The 24564-nt window shown below is 47.6% G+C and overlaps 1 long non-coding RNA gene across 1 annotated transcript in view; it reads right to left on the reverse strand.

The window, feature by feature from the left end:
* Positions 1–390: 390 nt before the first annotated feature.
* The window catches only part of LOC140630024 (uncharacterized), a 48290-nt gene continuing 24116 nt past the window's right edge, over positions 391–24564 (reverse strand). Inside the window, exons 2-4 of the long non-coding RNA XR_012027830.1 lie at positions 6265–6401; positions 5567–5792; positions 391–5290 (exon numbers count right to left, since the gene is read on the reverse strand). This is a non-coding gene — a long non-coding RNA (uncharacterized lncRNA). The remainder of the gene's footprint in view (positions 5291–5566; positions 5793–6264; positions 6402–24564) is intronic.

The raw sequence follows: 24564 nt of genomic DNA on the forward strand, positions 1-24564 counted from the left end.
TATTTTCAACTAAATGAGAAAATGTTTGCTGTTGAACAGCCCAGTAGAGCTGTCACAAACGTGATTTCTGAAAATAAACAAGATGGTAAGAAGGTTGGCTGGAGCAGAAATGTAAGTCAACATTAGTAGTTGGTGTCATTAAATTATCCTTAAGGGATAAGGTGCCAAGTGACACAACATTTTTCATGTTAATTCTAATCTGATCACCTCTCTGGGTCTGCACAAATCTGAACAGATCTCTCTCCAGAATCACTAACTGTATTTTCTTCAGTGTCCACATATCAAATAGCTCTCTCTGTTCTGCTAGCAGACCAAAGTATTTGGGATACACGAGTTCATATGTTCATATTTTCTCTGTATCAACTTACAAAGGTTCACTGGATACAAATGTGGCTCGATAAACAGAGTTTATTTTTTATGGTTGGTATTTTGCTCAAGAAAATTAGAACTAAGTTTCAGGAAGATTTATTTTCATTTTAACTATTGTTAGCTGGCCACTGTCACTTAATACTTAAATGACTTTCTTCCCAAAGGGCAAAATCTTTAAAGCAGAACAGAATTTATTTAAACAGCTGGATTTCTTGCACGATCATCGTATTAATACATAGACTTACAAGCAGTGGGTAACTTGCACAGTTTGTAAATATATACAGGTTAAAAAAAAAAAAAACCAACCCGGCATGTCATTCAATTAAATTTTTAAAGAACAATACATGATTAACCACCAGTAACACGATGAAGGTGTCATACTACCCTAAATGAACATACTTCTATGCCTTAAACAGCGTTTCACACTAGGAGTCCAATGAATTCCCTTGCCATCTTTTTATTTTTCAAACACAAATGATAACATCATTTTTAGGAAAAGAAATAAGCTCTCCTGTTGATGCTGTTAAGTTACAATTTGTTTCAAGTAGGTGTCAATGTGCCCGCTATTTCTTTTCAAATTAAACAATGTGCAAATTATTACCTAAAACAAACTAAGGAATCAGGCTATCCCGTGAAGAACCAAAACACCGAAACCATCCAAAATTGTCTTCATTTTAATTTTCACATTACATATGTTGGAAAATGTGCTTGTCAGGTTTAGGGATTCTCTCTAGCAGGAGATGGTGACAGAAAAATGTTTGTTTGTTCTTGAACTAAAGTGGAAACTTTTCTCTGTGGAAGAAGAGTAGCCGGCCAGCCTGAGATGGAAGAGGAGGTTGAGAAGCTCTAAGAATCTGGTAGCACCATTTCAGCAGGTGCTGATAGCGGAAAACCCACAGTCCAGGGTGGATATTCCCGCACGTATTCCTCACATCAAATGGAAAGCCTTTTTTGAGAAGGTGAGACTCTGACCGTATCACCAACGGTACATGCCTGATTTTACTTGTCCATTTGCACGCATATAAAATTCCTCACAATGTTATGGCACGTACACTTCTTGTGAATATTACAGGAGTATCGTTAAGGGTATCATTTTTTCCCCTAAAACATAAACAGGCGATAGATCTGATTTTGAGATAGCTGCTAAGCTTCTTCCATTTTTATCTTGAACGTTTCCAGGAAATAGTTCTCTGAACGTAGGCTGAGCACTGTCTTAGACCATTTCAGGAGGCCGAGGCTTTTGCTAATTAACATGTGGCTTAAATACCTCAAATACTCTTTGACTGCTTGGCACGTTGCAAGTGAGGCCTCAAAAACTTTTTATTTCTTACGTTCATCACTGGCTGGTCGGGCTCCGGGAGAAGGGAAGGGGGACCTGACCAGGGACCTGCCCTGATTTCGGGCTGAACCTCAGCTTTTTCCCCACCCCCACCCCTGCGGGCCACTCCAGAAGTAACATCGCCATCTGCTGGGCAGCAAGGGAAGCTGTGTAAGGCCGCCAAGCTTTCTGCTCCAGCAATCCCAACTAGAAAGCTTGCAAAATATGTCGAAGTCGCGCAGCGCCATAGCCCCACGGCCAGGAGGATGAGGACAGGATACTCTAGGCAGACGCACAGGACAGCGCCGCAGCCTTTCGGCACACCTCTGGTCTGCAGCAATTTCAAAAATTCTCTAGCCCATCGCCCTGCGCTGCAACCCCCAAATTGAGGAGGTGAAGGAAGATGAGAGCATTGCTATGTTTAATCTGAGAGTTTTAGATTAATTATGAATTTCTGGGGTGAAGGTTTACTTTTCCAGTGGTCAGCACCCACCTTTCCCTCCCCACACCTCCCCGAGTTGGGGACATAGGGGAGACATACATATGCATACTCGTGCCCCCCTTGGGGTTCTTTAACCTGACAAGGCTCCATGAACACAAGAGCACAAAACTGGGATAATCCAAATATTATTCTGAATCCTTTTTTCAGGCACTTAAGCAAAACAACGACCATTTTTGAAGCTTATATAACTTTTCCTTTAAATATAATCACGTTCCGATTGTACATCTGTACGATGTTGATTTCTGGACTTTCTTATGGAAATAGCAGGCTTGCTTTTCTCCTTCTCCATGCCCCTAACTGATCAGTGGATTTGCCTTGAAATTTGAGCATTAATTGCTTTTAATTAAAGGCAGGGTATTCCTTTCACAAGAGAACTGCATTGCTTTACAATTGTCCACACGCATTAGAATAGTTTCATGGAAAGAAGTCAATTGTGGCCTAGAATATTAACATTTTTTTTACAGTCCTCCCAACATTAGACAAAGACGTTCAGAAGATTTTAAAAAATAAACAATTTATGTTAAATGAGAAATACAATTGAATTTATTATTGCACCCATTTTTAAAAAGAAACATTTTTACCAAACCTAATTTTTCTTTATTACACGTCATAAAATTTTTTAAAGTGTCCTAGGAGCCTAAAATCAGGCTTGCTATTGCATTACAGTCAGGAATTACTTCATTTCATATATATATTCATTTCATATATATATATGGGGGTATAACCAAGGTATTTACATTTTGTAACTTAATTTCTCACTCCATAGAGTTCGAAAGATCTGGACATTATAAAGGCAAACTCATTTTCTGCTGGAATGAAATGAGAAAATGAAAATTTAAAAATTCATTTTATGAGGTAAATTCAGTAGGGACTCACTGTTCGCCCTGAAATAAACCAGCCTGCTTCTGTTGGCTTTCACCATCTTTCGGAGCCTTAAAATGAGAACTGAAGTCCTCCGTTGGTAAGCACACTCCCCTCCCCTTCCCATCCGAGGTTCCTACAGACATGGTAGGGGCTCCCTTCCTGAAAGTCAGAGTGCTGCTATGGGCTGACGGAGGGGTTCGCAGGGAGCCACACAGAAAGTTAACTGGTTAGAGAAAGATTCGGGAGGCAGGCCAGACGGACAGACAGGGTCAGAGCGAAGCTGGAAGAAAGTTGGGGAGTACTCACAATTTCCAGTGCCTGCTGCTCTGTCTCCTGGTCCCAGTTCCAAAAGGAAATGTGGCTCTTTTGTGCAGGACCAGAAATGAACATCCAGGAAGTTGGCAAAATCACTAGCTAAACAATCAATAGAGGAAACACAACAAAATAAATTGCCAAATTTGGGGGGGTTTTTTTCTCTCCAATAGAGGAAAAGAAAATGAATAACCGGGAGGATGGTGGGAAAGAGCCTATTTTATTTTTCCCTGTGAGACCGGAGAGGGGCCCCGGGCGGGCCTAAGTGTGAACCTGGGTACCCGCTCTCCTGTACCCACATAATGTGGAGGACCATCGGCTGACTCAGTGTTCGGGCTCCCTGCAGACCCTGAGACTCTGTGCGAGTTGTCCGAGTCCCTGCTGCAGATCTGAAATGAGTTTTCCTATGAAAATACACTTAAAACTCAGCGACCCCCACCCCTCACGAATGCCTTCAGTGACAGGAAATGTTAACCATTTTAAGCACTTTTTATTTGCATTTGCTGGGAGGCTGAAGGAGCCAGGGAGAAATGTACTCTTAATGGTTGGTGGCGACAGAGCTGGAGGGGTGAGCCAAGACGTGTGTTTCTGGGTGCGGGGCAAGCATCCTGGGTCCTGAGGTGGCAGGGATGTCGCCTTGAATTCCCACAGAAGGAGAGGGCTTGCATGTTGCAGTGAGTCGTATTCCGAATTCTCCTGTGTTGTTGATAAATGAGAAGGCCGTACCCTTCCACCCTCCCGCCGTCTTGCAATGTTTGTGGGGCCGAGATGTGTTTGTGAGAGTGTTTTCTCCATGGGATCAAAAGGCGGGGGGGGGGGATTTTTTTTCCCCAAATCAACTAAACACCGCAGCTCAGAAACACAAGGAATGTGTACCACATTGTCCTTCAGAAATCCATCTTGAATTTTTTTAAAAGTCCTCGCTTTGATCAAAAGCCGACAGAGAATTACATTTTTCTCCATTCTGTTGCATTTAACATGGCCTCGCATGGGGTGAGTTTAAACAAACAGATGGCCCAAGCATGAATGCTCCTTTCAATGTGAGCAGCTTGGGGTGGGCTGGTCCAAGGGGGTGGGGAATGCAGTGGGGGATTAGTTACTGAGAAGGGGCAAAAGCTGCAGCATTTTGGGGGCAGTTGAGACCAGAAGGAACGCGTGATGAGAACCCCGTATGCTACCTCTGCTTGCTGGGCTTTTGCCCCTTGCAAGTGCACAGGATAATGGGAAATCCTTCTGTGGGAAGGCCAACAGCCTACTTCATTCAAGGGTGTCGAGTGGGGAAAACAAAACAAGACAAAAACCCCTCAAAGTGTATTTCAGGAGACCTCGAGTGCCCGGCGACAGCAGCGGCCCCTTTCCAGGAGAAATCCTGCACCAGAGCCATGCTCTGAGTACCTGGAAAAGCAACGGGAAACTGAGAAAGCCCGGCCCTAGGTTGAGGGGCTTCAAGGGGTGGGCGTGAGCGGGGCCCACTCCCTCCAAGCCCCGTCAGAACAGCTGCTGTGGTTGCTGTGGTCGTCCGTATGTGGACTCTGAGCCCCCAACACATGCCTGACAGGAACCAGGAGGATGCATACAGCTGGGGCACACGGTCGGGGGCACGTGGACACTCTGATGTCACTGCTGAGAGCCACGCAATCGCGTCTTCCCTCTGTCGAAGAACGGAGGTGCTGGCTGATGCTGGTGCTCCCCCTGGCCTCAGAGACCCTCCACACTGCTCCTCCACGAGTGCACAGAGACTGCAGAAGAGGGACCTGGTGTTACAAGGGAGTTGAGTCCCAGCCAATTGTGTGGATGAGGTCTGTTAGCTGCCATCGGGGCCGGGTGGGTGACAAAGAGCAGCTTTCCACTTTGTCTTGTCCTGCAGGCACCGTAAGCATAACCGCCCCTCTGCGCTCCTGCTCTTCTGGGCTTGAGGTGGGCGGCTGGAAAGACGGGAAGAAAGTTACAGGTCGTAGGGAGTAATTTATTAGCGATCATGCACGCCCTCCAGAGTGTTGTTAATTAAGGGCCATGAGTTTCCTGGAAGCTTGAACCAGAGAAGAGAAGCTGGAACTCCCAGTGCAGACACTGACAAGGCCGGCTACCATGAGCATGTGCGGGGGCCTGTGGCCCAAGGACCCCCCAGCCCAGGGGCCACCCCCCACCTCCACCAGCGCCTCTCCCGGCTGTGTCTCCTTCCCCCAGGCTGCCGAGCTGACCTGTGTCCCCGAGCTCGTGGGCTCAGATCCCAGCTCTCCCACCATGTTGGGGCTGACGGGGTGCCACGCCCAAAGCTGGCAGCGTCCTGACAAGCTGGCGAAGGCAAGAGAGCCTGCTGGGGGGTGGGGCGGGGGGAGGCGACAAAAATTGTTCCAGAAGAGGACAGAATCCAGACCCTGGGCCAGAACACTAGCAGCACCCACTTCCCCTTGTACTGGTCCTTCTCTGAAACACAGACAATAAATCAGGGGCGGGAGGCATGTGTGTGTAAAAACAGCGTGAAGACTGCACACACACACACACACACGCACACACGCACACCTTCCACTTGTCACTCATATACTTGAATCCCCGACCATTTCTTCTTACTAAAAGCCTTTTTTTCACATGATTTTATCCCCTACTCACAGAGCTTCCCTGCTTAATGCAAACGGAGGTATTTCCCACAACCCTGGTGCTGGAATGTTCTAAAATGCTAACATCGACACATTTCTGCTTCGTTTTATTACAGAAACATTATTTTATGGCACAGAGTGCGTTGTGTGTGTGAAGAGTAGGCAAAGGAGAGGTTCCCCTACTGAAGGGAGCTGCCCGCCATGCCGCTGCCTCATATAAATCCCGAAAAGTGACAGTCAAGCTGGCAGGAGAATTTGGGAAACTAACAGACAAAATATACAGTGCAGCCCGTGGGCCTCACCTTTACAAGGCAGAGAGAGCTTCTGGAATGGACGGGCCGGGACCTCCGGGGCCGCTCATTAGGCAGTTGATGAATTGGACAGGGGGCCCACTGCCCTCCTGGGGCAGCGAAATGCTGGAAAACCAAGTTTTATTAACCTAATAAAATGAAAAGGAAAAAAAAAAGTCAGGGAAATTTCAGCTGGAAGAATAAATGCAGGAAGCATAGTAAGTTAACCTACTTTTAATATATTTAGAATGATTCTGGCGGACAACAGCAGTTCCCATAAAGACCCTGCGTTCCTGATGCTGGGTTTCAGCTGACTGGCCGGCAGTGAGCCGCGGCAGTCCAGAGACACCCAGCAATGCCCGGTCTTCACATTCTTAGGAATGAATTCTAAATCGGCACTTTTTCATCTTCTTTGACACCAAAGCCAGGGAATACAAGAAGGAAAAATGGCAAAGGGACATCTTTGGGGCAAATACAGGGATTCTGGAGAATAAAGCAGACGCTGCCGGATCCTAGATGGGACAGGAATGTATCAGCATCCAGGAATCTGAGAATGCCCTGCACGCAGAGGAGAAATATAAGAATTAGAGCAAATAAGTTAAGTTCACACGGACGTGACAAGGTGTCCATTACCCCCAAACACCGTCAAGGACCCTCTGCTCTGGAACTGGGGACTGGGAGGGTCTAGTTTAGGAAGAGGCCAGCACCAGGCGGGGCCTCCTACCTTCCCAGAAGATGTGCTCGCGGTGGCGAGTGGCCAGGTCAGTCGGACCTGAGAACACGCTCTGTCCGGGCACTTGGCCTGGCCCCCTCACTCACTTCACTTGAAACTCCAGAAGGCAAGAGAGCTTTATTATCTCTGGAGCCCAGAGGCTCCTCTGTGCTCACGCAGGGTCGGCGCACGGGAAGGAGGACACGTGTCAGCAAGAACGTGCCAAGGAGAGAAAGCTGCCTCCCGCTGGATCCCCGATTAGGTGCACTTCGACTCAGAGCTGGTCTCGCGGCACTGTCCCCTGTGGGGCAACATGTGGACAGCAAATGTTCCATAAGCTAGTGCACCCCAAAATCACCATCCTAAATCCAAGGGGGAGGTATAGCCCAACTCAGTGGGCTGACGCACACTCCCCAAGATCATGCCTTCCTTTTTAAAGATTTTTTTTTTAATTTATTCACGACAGACACAGAGAGAGAGAGGCAGAGAGACAGGCAGAGGGAGAAGCGGGCTCCATGCAGGGAGCCCGACGTGGAACTCGATCCCGGGTCTCCAGGATCACACCCCAGCTGAAGGCGGCGCCAAACCACTAGACCACCGGGCTGCCCCCTTTTTAAATATAAAATATGTGTACACACTAACATTATGTATACATGTGCACAGGAACACCCATGTTGTCCTCACTCCTTTTGGAGCCACATTCCAGCCCCTGGTGGCTCTCCCGTTCCTTGGGAATTTATGCAGCTCTGAAAGTTATAATAGCTCTGTTTCTTTAAAAGTGGCTTTAACATTTTTCGGCTATCGGGAATTTGGGGGACGATGCAACTCTCCTGTGTGATCCTGTGATGGTGCATATGTGACATGGTACATTTGACAGAGCCTCGAGAATGTCCACCACCAGCAGTGACCCTCGTGTAAAATACGGGCTCTCCACGATGATGATGCGTCCACCTTGCACCGAGTGTGCTGTGCCGATGCACGATGTTGGTAATCAGAAAAGAGGCAGGGGCGGGTAGACACAGGCACTTGGCTTGCCACTCGATTTTCCTGTAAATCTAAAACTGCTCAGAAACCTGCAGTCTACCAATAAAAGAACCTCACAGCTGAAGTGACAGAAGGAATTTCCCTTTGCCTGCTCTCTTCCCGTTTGGTATTTCCTGGGACAGGATTTTCAGAAAGTAGAAAAGTTCAGAACAAAACAATCCCACCAAGGCACAGCGATTTTGGCCACCCGTGCGTGGGCCCTTTCAGGAGGGGTCTGATCTCAGGGATGTTTCCCAGGTAGGTTTCAGCGGACAGAGGGGGCGGCCACGGCGACAGGAGCCAGGCTAACTTCATCGGCGTTGCCATTTATCTTTTATTTTTACAGTAACGTCCCATTGCGCTGAGTGTAGTGACAGGATCACTATAAATAAACCAAAATCCTGTTTTCTGTCTGCAGTTGGTTAGATCCAATTCACAGCTGAATGTCAGCCTGTCAGCTGGGATTACCAGAAGGCCTCTGCCCCTGCCCACAGAGGTGAGCGCACCCGCTGAGTCTGCCTGCATGTCCGAAAACCTGGCACAGGTGACAGAGTAGGAAACCACCCTGGGGTGAACCTCCTGCCTCAACGGGGCCTCCCTGCTAGGCTTGGCCAAAAAGACAGGCCCTATCCCTGGGAGACAGACACAGAGGAAAACAAAGAGGGGCCAGCTGTCCACCTGGCGTGCTCACAGGGAGCTGGTATTGGCAGCCGTGACCCCCATAGTGAACGTGGATGCAGCATCCCCCCACCCCCACCCCACCAAGCCTTCTGGCCCCTGCAGCGATGGCTCCCCCTGCAGCGACGGGGACGCCACCAGGTGGCGATGGGACAAACTCAGCTTCCGGCCCTTTGGCTCCTCTGCAGGCTGAGCTTTTCGGGGGGGGGGGGGGGGGTGGGTCTCAGGATCTCAGATACCATGCACGGATGGAGACACCACAAATATGTCCCTGCCACTGGTTTTGGATTTGCGTGTTCCACCGCACCACATGAACGCCAGCATGGGGAACACATCCCATATTTGATGCCCCAAGGAAAGGGGCTCAGAAGACCTAGCAATGAGAACCATAGCCTGTCTCCTGCCCCTGACAGCTGATTCCAAACATCTGGCCCCAGTCCCCCCCTTTTAAAATTATACCTACTCCCTGGGGCTGGGAGGGCAGACGGGTAGGATATCTAGCAGAAAAAACATGCTTTCCCCAGAAGAGCCTCATTAATATTCAATCTTCAGACAGGACAGAGAGGATGAAGCAATGCCCAGGCACCCAGTCCCTCCATCCCCATCCTTCTTCAGAGTGATTTTCTAGACTGAGCCACGGAGGTTTCTATGGTACTGAACAGTAAACTTCTAGTAAACAGCTAGTACGATCATAAACAAGCAGTAATTGTCAGAGTGTTATGGGGGCTCCTTATGTTTATGGGGCTTCCCAGGCCCTGGCCCCTCTCACAGATTAGAGGGCTGAGTCACAGTAGCTGCGCTGCTAGGACGTGGTTGACCTGGGATCTGAAGCTCACAGCCTGGCCTGTCTCCACTTGCCTCCTGTCAACCGGCCACATCAGGGCTGCCTCTTGCTGAGGAACCCCAGAGCAGAGGCAACAAGTTTCACTGTACTCTTGTCTTCACCAGAACTGGCTTAGGAACAGAAAGGCCAAGGGAATGAGCTGGAACCAGAGGGGAAGTATAAAGGTAGGCTCAGTGGGCCCCAAACCCTACGAGGCTGCTCTCCCATACAGCCACTGGGTGTAGGGACCTGCCAGCCCAGGGGACCACCAGCCTTGGGAGCTGTCTCCTGAAGCCACCTTCGCCCACGAAGCCTCAATGAGAAGGTGAACAGGAAATGCCCCAGTACCATACTGATAAGTCATGCCAACAGGCAGGGTAAGATAACAGGCAGGGTAAGCATGCAGCCCTTGGGGTCAAAGGGCTTGGGCTCTTCTAAGTGCTTGGGGCACACTGCTTGACCTGGAGGGGCTTCAGCTTTTTTATCTGCAAAAAGGGATCATAACTAACAGCTGGGCTCCAGGCTTGTGTGACACCAGGAAGAGAGGAGCCACTCGGCCAAAGCCATGCCTCAGCAACAAGCACACCTCCTGGCCTGGTGTCTCTTAATACCTCCCTCTAGCCTGGTCCCTCTGGGACCCCAAAAGGCTTTCATCCTGACAGCACAGTACATGGTCTCTTCAATGGGAAAATGGGTATAAGGAAATGCTTACACTATAAAATGTGTGCAAAATTATGTAAAATAGCCAGATGCTTACCCAAAGCCAAGAAAGAAATACACCAGAATGTCTAACCCTGCCTGGTGGATGATGTTGATAAGATTACTGGTAACTCCTTTCCCTTCTACAATGTTCAGTGTCCTTACTACTTTGGTGATAAAAAAGGCAAAATTGCAAAGGACAAAGAAATATAAATCAGAGGTGAACAGATGTTGTTTGCGTCTGATCCACACTCATCTCCCAAGTCCTTGGTGATGCTGAGGCTCCACGGTCATGCAGTGCAGACCCTCAGAACCCCCGGCCCCTCTAGAAGGGCCCCCTCCCATCCCTGAAGGTCCCTCCTCTACCGTGGCCAGGACACGGGGCCCTGCAAGACCTGCTGGGGAATGCTCCTTGGACTTACACAAGCTGTAACACCTGCTGGACCATCTGCTGAAGCCCCATCTACCCTGCCCAGCCACTGGAACATCCATGTTTTTCCATACCTTCTCTTTCTCTTTCACAATTATCAACAGCGATACAATGAGTATGCTTGCACACAAAGTAGCCTCACTTTGCAGATGAGCACACAGGGAAGGATAAAACCTGAACTACATGCCACACCCCAACTCAAGCTGAAGCCAGAGCCTGGTGGGCCTGGGGGTCTCTGCTGTTTTGCTTTGTTTCATGTGTCTTGGGTGAGGATGAAAAGCTGTGGCACCGGCAGGCAGTGCAGCAGACCCGGCCTCCTCACATTGGGTCCCTCTCCCTCAGCCGCCAGGGCCCCCCGGCAGAGCCGCAAGACTAGAAATAGCTACCACCACAAACAAACAAAAAAGCGAAACAAACAGCATTCCAGCACTGAGAGGGAATTCACAGATGGAAAACCCCAGCCCAGAAAGCCATGATGTGGCATAAAGGGGGTCGTGTGGAGGCTGCAGAACGCACTGGAAGACTTGAGTTGTGTGGGGAGCCAGGCCTGCGCTCTGTCCACTGGTGTGGTCAGAGAAGGCCCAGGATGGGGCTAGCCCCCCAAGGCTGTGAGCAGACAGGAGGAGAGTCCAGGGCTTCGGCCATCAGAACAGAGGCGCCAGAGAGGCATAGAATCTAATTTTGTTCTTGCCCAGTGAACCATTCCCCTCTAGATTATCAGCCAAATAATTTTGATCAACAATAAAAGCGCTTTTCCCGACCATACCTCTGGTTATTCTTCTTTCATTTTATCAGAATATGTCTCTGCCTCTCCCCCAACTTGAAATATTTTTGTTTGCTTCCTCACTCTCCTTGTTGTCCGAGAATTCCCACACACTCTCCCCGACCATCCCAACGCACCTGTGGGCTGAGTACTTCCTCATCACTCTGCTGACCAACTCGCTGTCTAGTGGCAACCTGTGCGCCAAACAGATCCTACCTGCAGGGCCATGCCCTGATCCATCCCACAGCTGCCTCTGGCTAGGCCCTCCATGTCCTGTACTAAGTGGCCTACTCTAGGGTCCGTACATCCTGGTGCTTTCCATTTGTGGGAATTAGAGAGCTCCAAGGTGGACTGCAGGGTCAGATTTTATGTGAACTTCAAATTTCCAAATCACTTGCTAGATATTTTCCCCTCACCAACTTACAGCAATTTTCACAACCACAGCCATGTACAAGTGGCCATGTCTGTCCCCCCCGACCTTAGCCCAAGGGGCTGCCCATTTTTATATTTTTATCCATCTAAACCAACTCCGTATCTTTGTTGCACCTGAGCCCAAAGGAAGCACGTGCTGACTCTGATTAACTCTGGCTCCAGTGCCCTTCCCAGTGAAGTGTGGAGGGTACCAGAGGCCAAATGGGGCTCCTGGGAAAGGAATTTCATCAATCGGTCCCATGTTTATCTGTTCTCCCCATATCTCAGGCCACAGAGGATGGAAGTGGCTGTAGCACTCTTCAGTGTATGCCCTGATCCAGCCCTGTCATCTGCCTCCGGATCCCTGAGCCAATCCATGAGCTGACTCCTGACACACCTGCCCATTTGTGGCCCACTAAGAAGGCAGCTGCAGGCCACAGGAATATACTTATAACACCATATGCTACACACCGGTCAGCAAAAGCAGGCCCAGAGAACTCTGCCTGGTAACAGAAATAGATACTAGTAAACTCATCCCACAGAAGTTCCAGCTGTAATGCACATTAGGAAACCGAGAAGAGATGGGGGTATTACAAAGCCTAAAACAGTCAGAGCTGACCTGGCCTGAGAGATCCAGACAGCTTCCCAGCCGAGGAAGCCACACGGGAAGTGCAAAGTGACACTGAAGGAGTATGTCGAAGGACATGGTGACTATTCAAACCATCGGAGCGTGGTGAGCAGAGCCCCACGTGAGTTCAGGGGGTCGGAGGAAGGGGGCATGGCAGGTCTGAGGACACAACAGAGCAAGCAAAGCAAGTTGGAACAGGTAAGGCTGCAGATGTGGCTAGAAAAGAACTAGGGCAGAGAGCTCGGGGACACTTGTCTCCCCCGACCCCCCGCATATGAGCCATTTTGCACACTATCGCGTTCAAGCCCCAAGCCCAAAACCACCAGAAACATGGCTTCAGACAACCAAGTTAGATTTATTAGCTCGCTGAGCAGGGACAGCACAGCATGAGTAACCAAGAGCAGGTCAAATTAGAGGCAGGGAAGGGCACTTGTAGGGTTGCATGTGGCAAGTTAGTAGCAGGATGGCCTGTGAAGGGAAGGGTCAGGGTTTGTAAGCTACGCAGGTGGCTAAAAGAGCCAGGGGTGGTAGGGTGGGCGGGCGGGGGGGAGGGTATGGCACAGGATCAGATTTGCATTTGGTGGAAGAAGGCCAGGTTATAAATACATTTTTAATTGATGTGTAGATATTCAATTTCCATTTAGCTGTGAAACAAACCTTCCCAAACTTTAATGATTTAAATCGATGATAATCGTTTTGCGCATGAATCTGCAATTTGAGTGACTCACCTCCACAGCATCAGGTGTGGGGCCTGGAAGGCTAGGGGCCCGGGGCTGCTGGTCAGGACATCCACACAGGGCCTCTCCATATGCCAGAGGCCTCCTGACCACACCGCAGCAGATCTAGGCACACATGTCCCAGGAAATAGAACCCAGCAGAAGCAGTGCCACCTCATCTAGTTGACAATCTAAAGATGCGAAACATCATTTTTGCTACAATTCTTTTCACTGAGCCTCTCACAAGGACCAGGCCATGTTCAAAGGGAGGAAAATGAGATCCCATCTTTTGTTTTGAAGCCACAAGTAGAAAAGTAGGAAGAAAGGATACAGAATACCGTGATTTGCCTTTTGAAAAGATGACTGGGTTGCCATGTGGAGCCTGGGCAGGAGAGAGGGGCGCATGCAGGGAGGCCACCAAAGTAGCTGGGATCACAGCCTAAGGTGCAGATGAGGGTGCTCTGGCCTAGGGCTGGAACCTGAGACACACAATGATGAGACTTTCCAGAGCCAAAAGTGAAGAATAATCCCTAGGTTTCTGATGGACTTTACAATCACTTTGCCCTCACCTCCTTTTCCTCCTCTTGGCCCTTTGCATGTTCCATCTTCTCATCCAAGTACCCACTCAGTGTTGCCTCTAGAAGACTTCCCTGGTGCCTTGGCCAGCACAGTCACACCCACTGATCCCACCCATCAGTGATCCTCACCCGGCTCTCATTCTCTTTATGGCACGAACACTTAACCTGAAATTATGTGGTATGTTTGTTTCTTTACCTACTTAATGTCCGTCTCTTCTGCTGCAGCATGAACTCCATAGGACAACAGGGACCTTGTCCATTGCTCATCATATCTCCAGTGTCTTATACCAAGTGCTCAATAAACATTTTCAAAGTCAATGAATGATGGCAGCAGTGATGTTGGGAGTCCCGTCTTCCGAGACAAATAACCCTCCGAGAAGACCACTTTAAGGGAAGAAATGGTGACCCTTTTGGGAACATGTTGAGATTTGAGCTGACTTTGCAGTGCCCATAGGAGTTCAGAATACAGACTGAAGCTCAGAGGAGAGATCCAGGATGCATATGATAAGGAAATAAGGAAAATAAGAGTGTGGGTATAAGGGTTTGCTTGGGGAAAAAGTGCTAAGTATGAAATAAAGCAGGCCTACAAACAATTTTTGAGGAATCCAAACGTCTCTTGGTCAAATAGAGAAGAAATGAGCAAGCAAGGGGAACAGAGCAGATGCAATCAGAGAGCAAGAGTAAGATCAGGGGGTGCATGTCACAAGAGCCAAGAGAGGCAGTGTTCAGGAAGGATGGGGTGGCCACATGCCAAAGGCTGCCTGTGGTCTGAAGGCAGGTGTGAAAATTGTCTCTTTGGATAGCGATGTCTAGGTTGCTGGTGACTTTGGCAAAGTCGCCTGAGTGGGACAGTAGAAGTGGAAGCCAGATTACAATCTGCTAAGGAGCTGAGAGAAGGTTAGTGGATGGAAACAGCAGGTATAGACAACACTCCTGAGAGACATAGCATGAAAGGAGAAAAGAGGAATGATGGTAGTTAAAGGATGGTGTGGGATTAATATGTTTGTTTTTTCTTAATGTGAGAATGGGTCATGCTTATACACCTTTAAAAAAAATAGCCGTTACCTGGAATTTATAATATAGATCTTTATGTGACCACAGTCCACCTTCAAATAATGTTATGTAGATTCTTAGGTAGCTTAAGATTCTTACAAGATGGGACGCCTGCATGGCTCAGCAGTTGAGTGTCCCTGTTGGGTTTTAGAAACGTGAAGACTCCATGAAACTGTGTTTCCACAATTCACTTTGTTTTTTGTTTTTTTGTTTTGTTTTGTTTTGTTTTGTTTTTTTATGATAGTCACACAGAGAGAGAGAGAGGCAGAGACACAGGCAGAGGGAGAAGCAGGCTCCATCCACCGGGAGCCCGACGTGGGATTCGATCCTGGGTCTCCAGGGTCGTGCCCTGGGCCAAAGGCAGGCGCCAAACCGCTGCGCCACCCAGGGATCCCACCACAATTCACTTTGAAGTAGAAAACACCCATCCCATCCAATTACCAACGTGATTTTTTTTTTCCTGTGTCAAAACAGAGAGGAATTTGTCTAGGTTATACTCCAGGTGAGTGGAAGCTGGAAAATCCAGGCAGCTGACAATTCTGTCCAGAACTGCTTCTGACTGGCCCTGATTCTGAGCTTTGCTAGAATGTTCCAAAGGTCATTTCATCATTGTCAGATGCATTCTGGGGCTTACTCAGCCTTCTTCCTTCAAGTATTTAGGTGCCGTGATATCCAGGAGAAATTCAATGCCAGAGTTCAATCCATCTCACTTAAATTGTTAAAACATCTGTTTTGGACTGTAGTGAGAGTTCTTCAAGCCATCCCCTTTGACCGAGGCCGTATTCCATATCACCAACTGCCCTGTCCAGAATACGAAGGCCAGCCAAAAGATCATCTCAAAACTCTCCTGTTGATCTTGACTAGACAATTTCCCAGGTCTACTGCCCTGCTAGGGCAAGGAAACAGGAGTTACCACAGCTCCCTAAATGTCACATTCAGTTGATCAGAGCATAAGTCAGTCACAGGATGTGTTACCATGTGCAACCGTGTTCTCAACATGCAGTCCTCCTAGCCATGACCTACTAGGCTAACCCTCTGAAAGCCTGGGATTCAGGCAGGGTGATGATCTGCAAGTGGGATGCAGTGAAGCAAGGAGCCTTTCACCACTGCTGTGCACGCACCCACCTGATCCTCCAGCAGGTTCCGGGATCAAGCTGGAGCGCTGTAAGAATGAACAGCCAGTGTGCGTGTGGGAACCAGGAAGCACCAGGTGCTGCTGCTAAATAACTGGGTGGATGGCTCGTTAAGGCAAAAGACTGCATTTGAGCAATCTGTGAAACTGACTTTCCTGGTCTGGACGCTGATGTCTAACCCTTACGACTCTCTGAAGTGAGGGTATATCCATTTCCGTTTTGCAGAGGAAGAAACAGAGACTCAGTTATGGGACTCGTTCCAAGTTTCACAGCTACTGGCAAGTGACTGCTGGGATTCAAATCCAAATAGCTTCAGGATCATGACTTCTCCCACCCAAAATGCTGATAAATAATAAATTACAAGCTCCCCACAGGACCAGTGTGGATTCTAAAAACGTGAGATTTAAGGGGGAAATGGACTTAAGATGTTTCTGACTTTCACAAAACTAATTCAACTCTCACAATGGTAATCCTTTTTCCCAAACTTCTCAGCAAAACTTTTTAATCAAGCCCTCGGTAATTAGGGATAGATTACAGATTAGGTGTGAATTGGTATTACACATCTGTGTGGCAATTTAGCAATGTGCATCACAAATTTCAAAAAGATCCATACTAGTTGGTTGAGGGGACCTTATAATTAATTCCCCAGGGGGATCCCTGGGTGGCTCAGCAGTTTGGCTCCTGCCTTTGGCCCGGGGTGTGATCCTGGAGTCCCAGGATCGAGTCCCATGTCGGGCTCCCTGCATGGAGCCTGCTTCTCCCTCTGCCTGTGTCTCCGCCTCTCTCTCTCTTTCTCTCTCTCTCTCTCTCTCTCTCTCTCTGTCTATCATGAATAAATAAATAAAATCTTAAAAAATAATAATTCCCCAAATCAGGACACTTGAGAGCAAAGGGACTGTATGGGCAAACCTACCTGAGATCAGGGACAAGGAACCACCCTGAAGAAATTCATTTGTTCAACCATCATTAACTAATTCATAATTATCAATTGTGTACCTGCTATATGCCAAATAGTCACAGCATGTATACTGAAGGACCATCAGAGCAGTGTCGATTTTAAGAGCAATAATGAGAAAACCACCTAAATGCCCATCACTAGTGATATAGTTAACATTCTGGAAGATCCAGATGATAGAAGACTCTGCAGATATTAAAATTCAAGTTTTCTCATAATGAATCAATAGGAAACATAAAATATTAAATAAATAAATGTATGAAACAACTTATATTTAGCATGATCCTAATTTTATAAGGATATATAAATATTGTGTGTTTGTGCACAAATAGACAAAAATTACAGGCAGTGTATCAAAAGGGTGATGGTAAGTTTCTCAGGATAATAACATTGAGTGATTTCTATTTTATTCTGTGTGGTTTTATTCTTTCTGTATTTTTTAGTCTTCCACTGTGTTTTAGCTGGAGGACCAGGACACAAAGTACCACTGGCTGGGTGGAGAGAGATGCATTTTGCGGTGCACGGGGCAAATGCTTCCACCTCAATCAGGCTTGCATCTGTAGTTTGTGTGTGGCCTTGGACAGGCGATGCCGTGCCTCTGAGCCTCTGTTCCTAACCAACAGACTGGGAACAATGACCGTGCCTTCTCATCGATCTGCTGAGCAGCACCTGTCACCACTCCTCCCCAGCCTGTCCTTGTCCCAGTGTCGCCATCTTGGTCACTGGCTCTCGGATCCAGGCTTTCCATCTCACAGAAGAAACTAAAGCAGAGGGAGCTGATGTCTGCAGTTCCTGCCACATGACAACTGCACGGATGTTCCACTTACTCCAAAAGTGGCATCTTCCTGCCAGCAACAGTGAGCCCTCAGAGCCCCAGGCCTAGACTCCGCTGGGAACTGCCTCTCTTCAGCATCAGTCACATGTCAGAGATCTTTGTTGAGTGGACTTCTGGTTGAAATCCAGTTGTGCAGCCCACTACTTTACTTCTATGATCCAGGGAGGCATAATTTACTTTATTTTTCTCTGCCTTGGTTTCCTTAGATGTAAAGCGAAAATAAAATATGAACCTTCCTTCTGGAGCAGTTGTGTGGATTAAAAAAAATAGTACATGAGAACACTCAGAACCATACCTGGTGTGTGGCACATGTATGACCCGTGTTCACTACCTGTGGCTGGTGCTCCCTCTGTTCATTTGGGGTGCTCGTAAGTCTAAGGAACCCAACTATCATCAGGATGCCCACAGCAAGCAAGTCTAAAACCATGCATTTGTGAATGGAAAAATGCTCCTTTGCAGTTCCCACTCTGATTAGAATTATTTCTTTTTAAAAATTTTTAATGTGCTAAAGCACACATAACATAAAATTTAGCATTAGTGTTATTTAACACATCCACTACATTGTGCAACCATCACCACTACTAAGTTCCAGAACATTTCGTCCCACAAAAGGAGACCTTGTACCCATCAGCAATCACTCCTATTCCCCTCCTCCTGCCCCTGGCAACCACTGATCTGCTTTCTGTCTCTGGGCTTACCTATTCTGGACCTCTCCTATACATGGAATTCTACAATATGTGGCCACTCTGGCTGGCTTTCTTTACTTAGCAAAATGCTTTCAAGGCTCATTTACATCATAGCATTTGACAGCATTCCAATTCTTTTCCTGGCAAAGTAATATTTCATCATACGGATAGATCACATTTTTATATCCACTCACCTATTGATTAACATTTAGATTGTTTCCACCTCTTGCCTATGAGGATTAATACTGCTGTGGACATCATTGTACTCGTTTTTGCTTGAATTCCTGTTTTTGTTTCTCTTGGGTAGATACCCAGGTGGAGAATGATGGGTTGGGGAGTAACTCTGTCTCTAACTTGCTGAGGAGCTTGCAGACTGCACCATTTTACACCCTCACCAGCAATAGATGAGGGTTCTGATTTCTGCACATCAGGACTGTTTCCAGACAAGACCCTTTGTAGGGCAGGCCCTTGTCAAAAGCAGCGTCCAGCCAGTCTCCCTTCCAAAACCTCTGCTCCCCCACAGAAGACTCTGCCTTAATGGACTGTGGCATGGCACCATTTAGAAGAGCCGTGGAAAGGTTCACATGGTCACAGTGTGAAGATATTTCTGACCTGCCTGGCAACACACCTGTGAGGAGAACAGCAAATCCCACCAGCCCCCAGGATGACCAAGTCTCCACACCTCAGCCTCGGGAGCAGCAAACACACAAAGGGCACTGGACACTCCCTGCGAACACATGTGGCTCTGATCAGACATGCTGTGTGCAGTGTCCTGTCCATCTACAACTTCTTATTATTGGGATCCCTGGGTGGCGCAGCAGTTTAGTGCCTGCCTTTGGCCCAGGGCGCGATCCTGGAGACCCGGGATGGAGTCCCGTGTCGGGCTTCCGGTGCATGGAGCCTGCTTCTCCCTCTGCCTGTGTCTCTGCCTCTCTCTCTCTCTCTCTCTCTCTGTGTGTGTGTGTGACTATCATGAATAAATAAATTAAAAATCTTAAAAAAAAACCAACAACTTCTTATTACTGACAAAGCATCCTACCCTCTGAGCTTGCTATGCCTGAATGGAAACAGTAGGTTCGATGGAACTCAGTTTGGGCTCTGTCACAAACTCAGTAGCTCTGTTCTGTGGCAAAATGTGTGAGATGTGTGAAAACAGCAACTCCCTCAGGCCCTGGATCCCCCCCCCCCATCTCAGAAGTGGGTTTTACCAAACTCACAGAAACAGAGAATGGAAAGGTGGCTTGCCAGGAGCTGGGGTGGGGGCTTGAGGGGGTATGCTGGACAAAGGGAAGGGACTTCCTGTTATAAGAGGAGCAAGTTCTGGGGGTTTAGGAAACAGCATGGGGTCTACAGCTAATGATACCACATTGTATAATTGAAAGTCCCCAATGCCGTAGATCTTAAATGTTCTCACCACACACACGTAACTATGTGAGGTGACGGGTGTTAACTAACCTTATTGCGGTGATCACATCACAATACATACACACATACCACATTATCACACTGTAAACTTAAACTCACACAGTGTTGTATGTCAATTATATCTCAATAAAACTGTAAAAAAAATAAAAGTGGGTTTTACAATTCAAAGGAAATCCAGGTTAGCGGTGGAAGTAGATTTCTCCATAACAGGCCAGAAGAGGGCTGCATGGCACACCAAGCTCGAGGTGGGAGTCTGTTAGAAATGCAACCTCTTATGTCTTGCGGGATCAGAATCTGCATCTAAACTTGGCACCCAGGCAGGCCCTGTGCATGACAGTTGGAGAAACACTGTTGAGGAGTATGTGTAGGCTCTGGAGTGATGCTGAACTTGAACCCAGACCCCCTGACCACTTGCTGAGTGAGTACGAGCAGGTTCCTCAATCTCACCAAACTTTCCTTTTCATCCATCTGGTAAAAGGCATCCAGGAGCATTCAATTACTTTGATAACTTTCTGCTTCAGATTAATCTCACGGCATGTGTTTTAGTTCTTATTGCTGCAGAACCAATTACCTCCAAGTTTGCAGCTTACATTGATAAATGGTCCTATATCCCACAGCATTTTCAAATACACCCTGGAGGGCCATAAATTTTTAAATCCTACTCATAATTATCTGAGCCCATCTGACTGTATTTTGCACATAAATAAAATGTTTCACTATGCGTTAAACTTCTCAGGAATGTGACTACTGTGTACATGACAGGGGTGGTATTCTACTTATTGAAAACTTTCTCAGGGCTGATCACCAAGTCAGAAAAACATATCACCAATGGCAAAGTCACCAACACACCTCCAATCCGCATTTGTAGATATTGCTTCCCCAGTGCCATAATGTATAGAGTAAATTTTCATCTCAAACTTAGAGCTGCAATTTTATGAAGCCCATTCAATTTAAGAAAAATGCCTGCCATAGTTCTCATCCAAATTAGTTCTACTTTCTAACTGAAAAAAAAAATGTCTTCCTTATGTCCATTCAAATGTGTTAGTAGATGCCTCCAAACACAATTTTATATTGGAATTTTAATTCTAAGGTGGAAAGAAGACAGGTGATGAGTTAAATAGGAATGAAGAAGGATGGATGGATGGATGGATTGGAGGATGACAGGATGAATGGATGGTTGGATGATGGACTAATGGATCAATGGATAGATGGATAATGGCTGGATGGCTAGATGGATAGGTAGATGATGGATAGATGAATGAATGAATGATGGATGGATGGATGGACAGATGGATAGATGATGGATGGATGGATGGATGGATGGATGGATGGATGGATGGATTGGAAGGTGACGGGATGGATGGATGGATGGTTGGATGATGGATGGATGAATGGATGATGGGTGGATCACTGGATGAATAGATGGATAGATGGACAGATGATAGACTGATGGATGAATAGATAGACAAAGAATATACCTTTACCTTAATCTTGTCATTTGGATAAAAAAGGCTTAGATAAAACATCTTAGGGAAGCTCTCTTTGCTTTTCTCCCCTGAGGACCACCCTTGAAGACCATGTACTCTCAAAGGCCCCTTTTGTCTTAAACCATGAGATAATTTATCATAATATTATTCTATGCTTTTCTTCAATAAAATAGAAGAGCGCTATGAAGGAGGAGGTGAAAAAAAAGAGGAAGGCAGGCCAGCTCAATTCTATGGAAGTTGATTTCTTAAACTGTCCATATTCAAGTAACATCTAGAAACCTTGTGTACCCCTGAGGGAGCTAGAGCTTTCGTATAACATCCTATTATGTGTTTGTAACATCCTGTCCTATGGTATCCCTCATGCTCCACAGGACATACTGGACAAGCCACTGATCCAGTTCAGCCCCATTTGCTATTCTCCAGGACACAGAACCCTCAGACTCCATCTTTCCCTGTGCACACACAGCAATCACCTGAGAGGCAGATGCAGGGCATAGCCTTCTCCCAAGAAGTGCTCAGGCACTGAACTCCTCCTCGGGCCTCCCCACTGAAGAGGGGCTGGGGCCAGGGCAAGGCAGCCAGGGCCAAGGAAGGAAGAGCAGAAGGCTGGTACAGTTGAGGGAAGGATTTGGACAATGATCTCCACCCTCCCAGGTCCATGGCTCTGGAACCCAGGCCTCGTCTTGAGGCCTCTATCTCCAAATATGCAGCCAGTCCCAAATCCTGCTGGCTACAGCGTGGCCTGTCCTGGGATTATCACACCCTCCAGGGTCAGCCGGTCTCCCTGCCAGACTCAGGAGAAGAAAAGACCAGGATCTGTGGGCTCTTGCTACAGAGGATACATAGTGATGCTCCACCATGAGGCCAGGGCACAGGTTTTATTGTGCTCTGGGGCTGCCAGGCTGTCTAAGGTTATGGGTTATGGCCAAGGCTCCCTGCCTTTCACCAGGACCCCCTCGGAAACTAAACAGATGCCTGTGGAGGCTGTTTATGCTGCATGAGAAATAACAATTAGGCAACCGGGAGGAAGAATGGGTGCTTGGAGAAAGTCTGACTGCAAAAGGCCAGAACCAAACAGAGCTCACTAGTAAACTTCACCAGGGAAGGGGGTGGGGAGCAAAGAAAGAATCAGTCAGATTGGTTTTTACGTTGCAAGAGCATTTGCTGAGGGAGGAAGTCAGAATGTGTTTGCATGTGCTCCATTTACGAGAGGAACCTGCACATTTATAGGCCCCTGTACGATGCTTGCCGAATATCGTGGTTTGTTTTGTTTTCCCAGCTACATTATAGATGTGCTTTATTTGGTGGAATATATGGACGTGGTTTATTTGCTGGGGGGTATGGCACCCTCAGACGTGAAGGCTGGGGGACACCTAAGAGATTTATTCGTTCCCTCTGCCCCCCACCGACCTCAGACTGAGGAGCACATAGCTGCCTCCCACCAGCACATCACACCTATGCTGAACCACCAAGTATTTTCTGTTTTTTAAAAAAGATTTTAGTTTGGAAAATAGTTGCAAGTCAAATGGTCTTTCACCTAGATTCACTCTTTAACACATTGGCACCTTAGCGTTCACACACAGCCACATACCCTCACATACACTTGTGCACACACCAAGTGCACACACTCACACACACACACACTCGTGGGCACACCATACGCACACACACTCGTACTCATGTGCACTATACTCACCCCCACACGGCCAAACACCCACACACCCACTCCTATGCACACTACACACCCCACACAGCCACATACTCATACACACTTGAGAGCGCAGTCCTTACTCCCACAAGGCTACACACTCACAGACTCATGCACACAGTGCTCACACACATCCCCACATACACACTTGAACACCCATTACACACCCCTACATGGCTACTCACTCACACGATTGCTGAACCTGGAGAGAGTACTTTGCAGACATCATGACCTCTTGCCGGCTCTACTGTAGTGTGGGGTGAGCACAACGAGAGCCTCTGACAGAACCGTGGCACAACTGTGAAATTCAGAAAGGTGTCACTGACATGCAGCTGCCACGAAGTGCGTGAGGCACTTTCAGATTTCCCACAGTTCCGGCGACCTCCTCTGCAGCAGTGTTTTCCAGCCTGGGGTGACATTCTCCACGCTGTCCCATCCTGTCAGCCTCTTTTACCTGGAGGGAGACACCTCTCTATCTTCCCGCCTCTCATGACATTGGCACTATTGCAGGGTACAAGCCAACTATCTATTCAGAAATATAACTTTTAAAAGTCAGCTACATTTGCATTCCTCGGACTCTGAGCTGAGCCTTGCTCCCTGGTAGAAAGGAGACCTTCCCAATGTGGTTGGGAGTTGTTAAGGACCCATCTGCATCCAGCAAAGACATTCTCTGTATTACCTTAAAGAACTAACCCTATAAGTGGATATGCTGTAGTGCTGAGTGTAAGGGCTTGGTCCTCACCTCCCTGCAGCTGCCACTCATGCCTGCCCTTCAGTACAGGGTGACCCCCAACTCATCAGCTGATGGGAGCTAACCCTTCACTGGAACACCCAGCCATGACTTTGTAAGGACGTGTCTACGCCAGACCTCCTGCATTCTGTCTGAAGTTCTGTCAACTTCAGACTCCTTGTTGCTTCCAAAAGGAGCAATCCTGAGGACTACCCAACCCACTTCCTACCACACAATACAATCCTGAGGTCTTTTGCTCAAGCAGATCCTGCTACCGAGGCAGGATCACACACACTAAGCTTCTGAAGCTCCTGCTTGCTTGGAAACTGGATGAAAACGGGATTCCATGTCCATATTGATCTAGCCTATCTTACTCTTGGGTGTAATCTTGACCTTGTACCTGGTTCATTTTCTGACTCCAGTGACTCAATGCTCATAAAACATGTCAACTCTGTAACCCAGGAGCAGGGTATTTTTTCCATAGAATATCTCCCAGGGTATGAAACAAATATTTAAAACAGAGCTTTTCTGTTGGAGATGAGGAGCCCCCAGCCCACAGGCCCTTTCCTCTGTTCCCTCTGTGACCCTCCATCACTGCCACAGAGTGCCAAGTGCTGCGTGGGAAGAACCCAGCTGAAGAACCTTTTTTCTAGGACACTTTTTTCTAGGATACGCCCATGCGTGGTATAGGACAAGGCATGTTCCAGAGCCCAGAGAGGCCAGCATGTTTTCCCAAGTTCATTTACCTTTACTCTTGCAGATTTACCAACCATTTACAAGAAAAGGCATTTATTAAGCAACCATTCCTCTTGGACCAACCTCAGGGCTCACAGACCCAG

Source organism: Canis lupus, chromosome 3 (assembly GCF_048164855.1).
Source record: "Canis lupus baileyi chromosome 3, mCanLup2.hap1, whole genome shotgun sequence".
Lineage (NCBI taxonomy): Eukaryota > Metazoa > Chordata > Mammalia > Carnivora > Canidae > Canis > Canis lupus.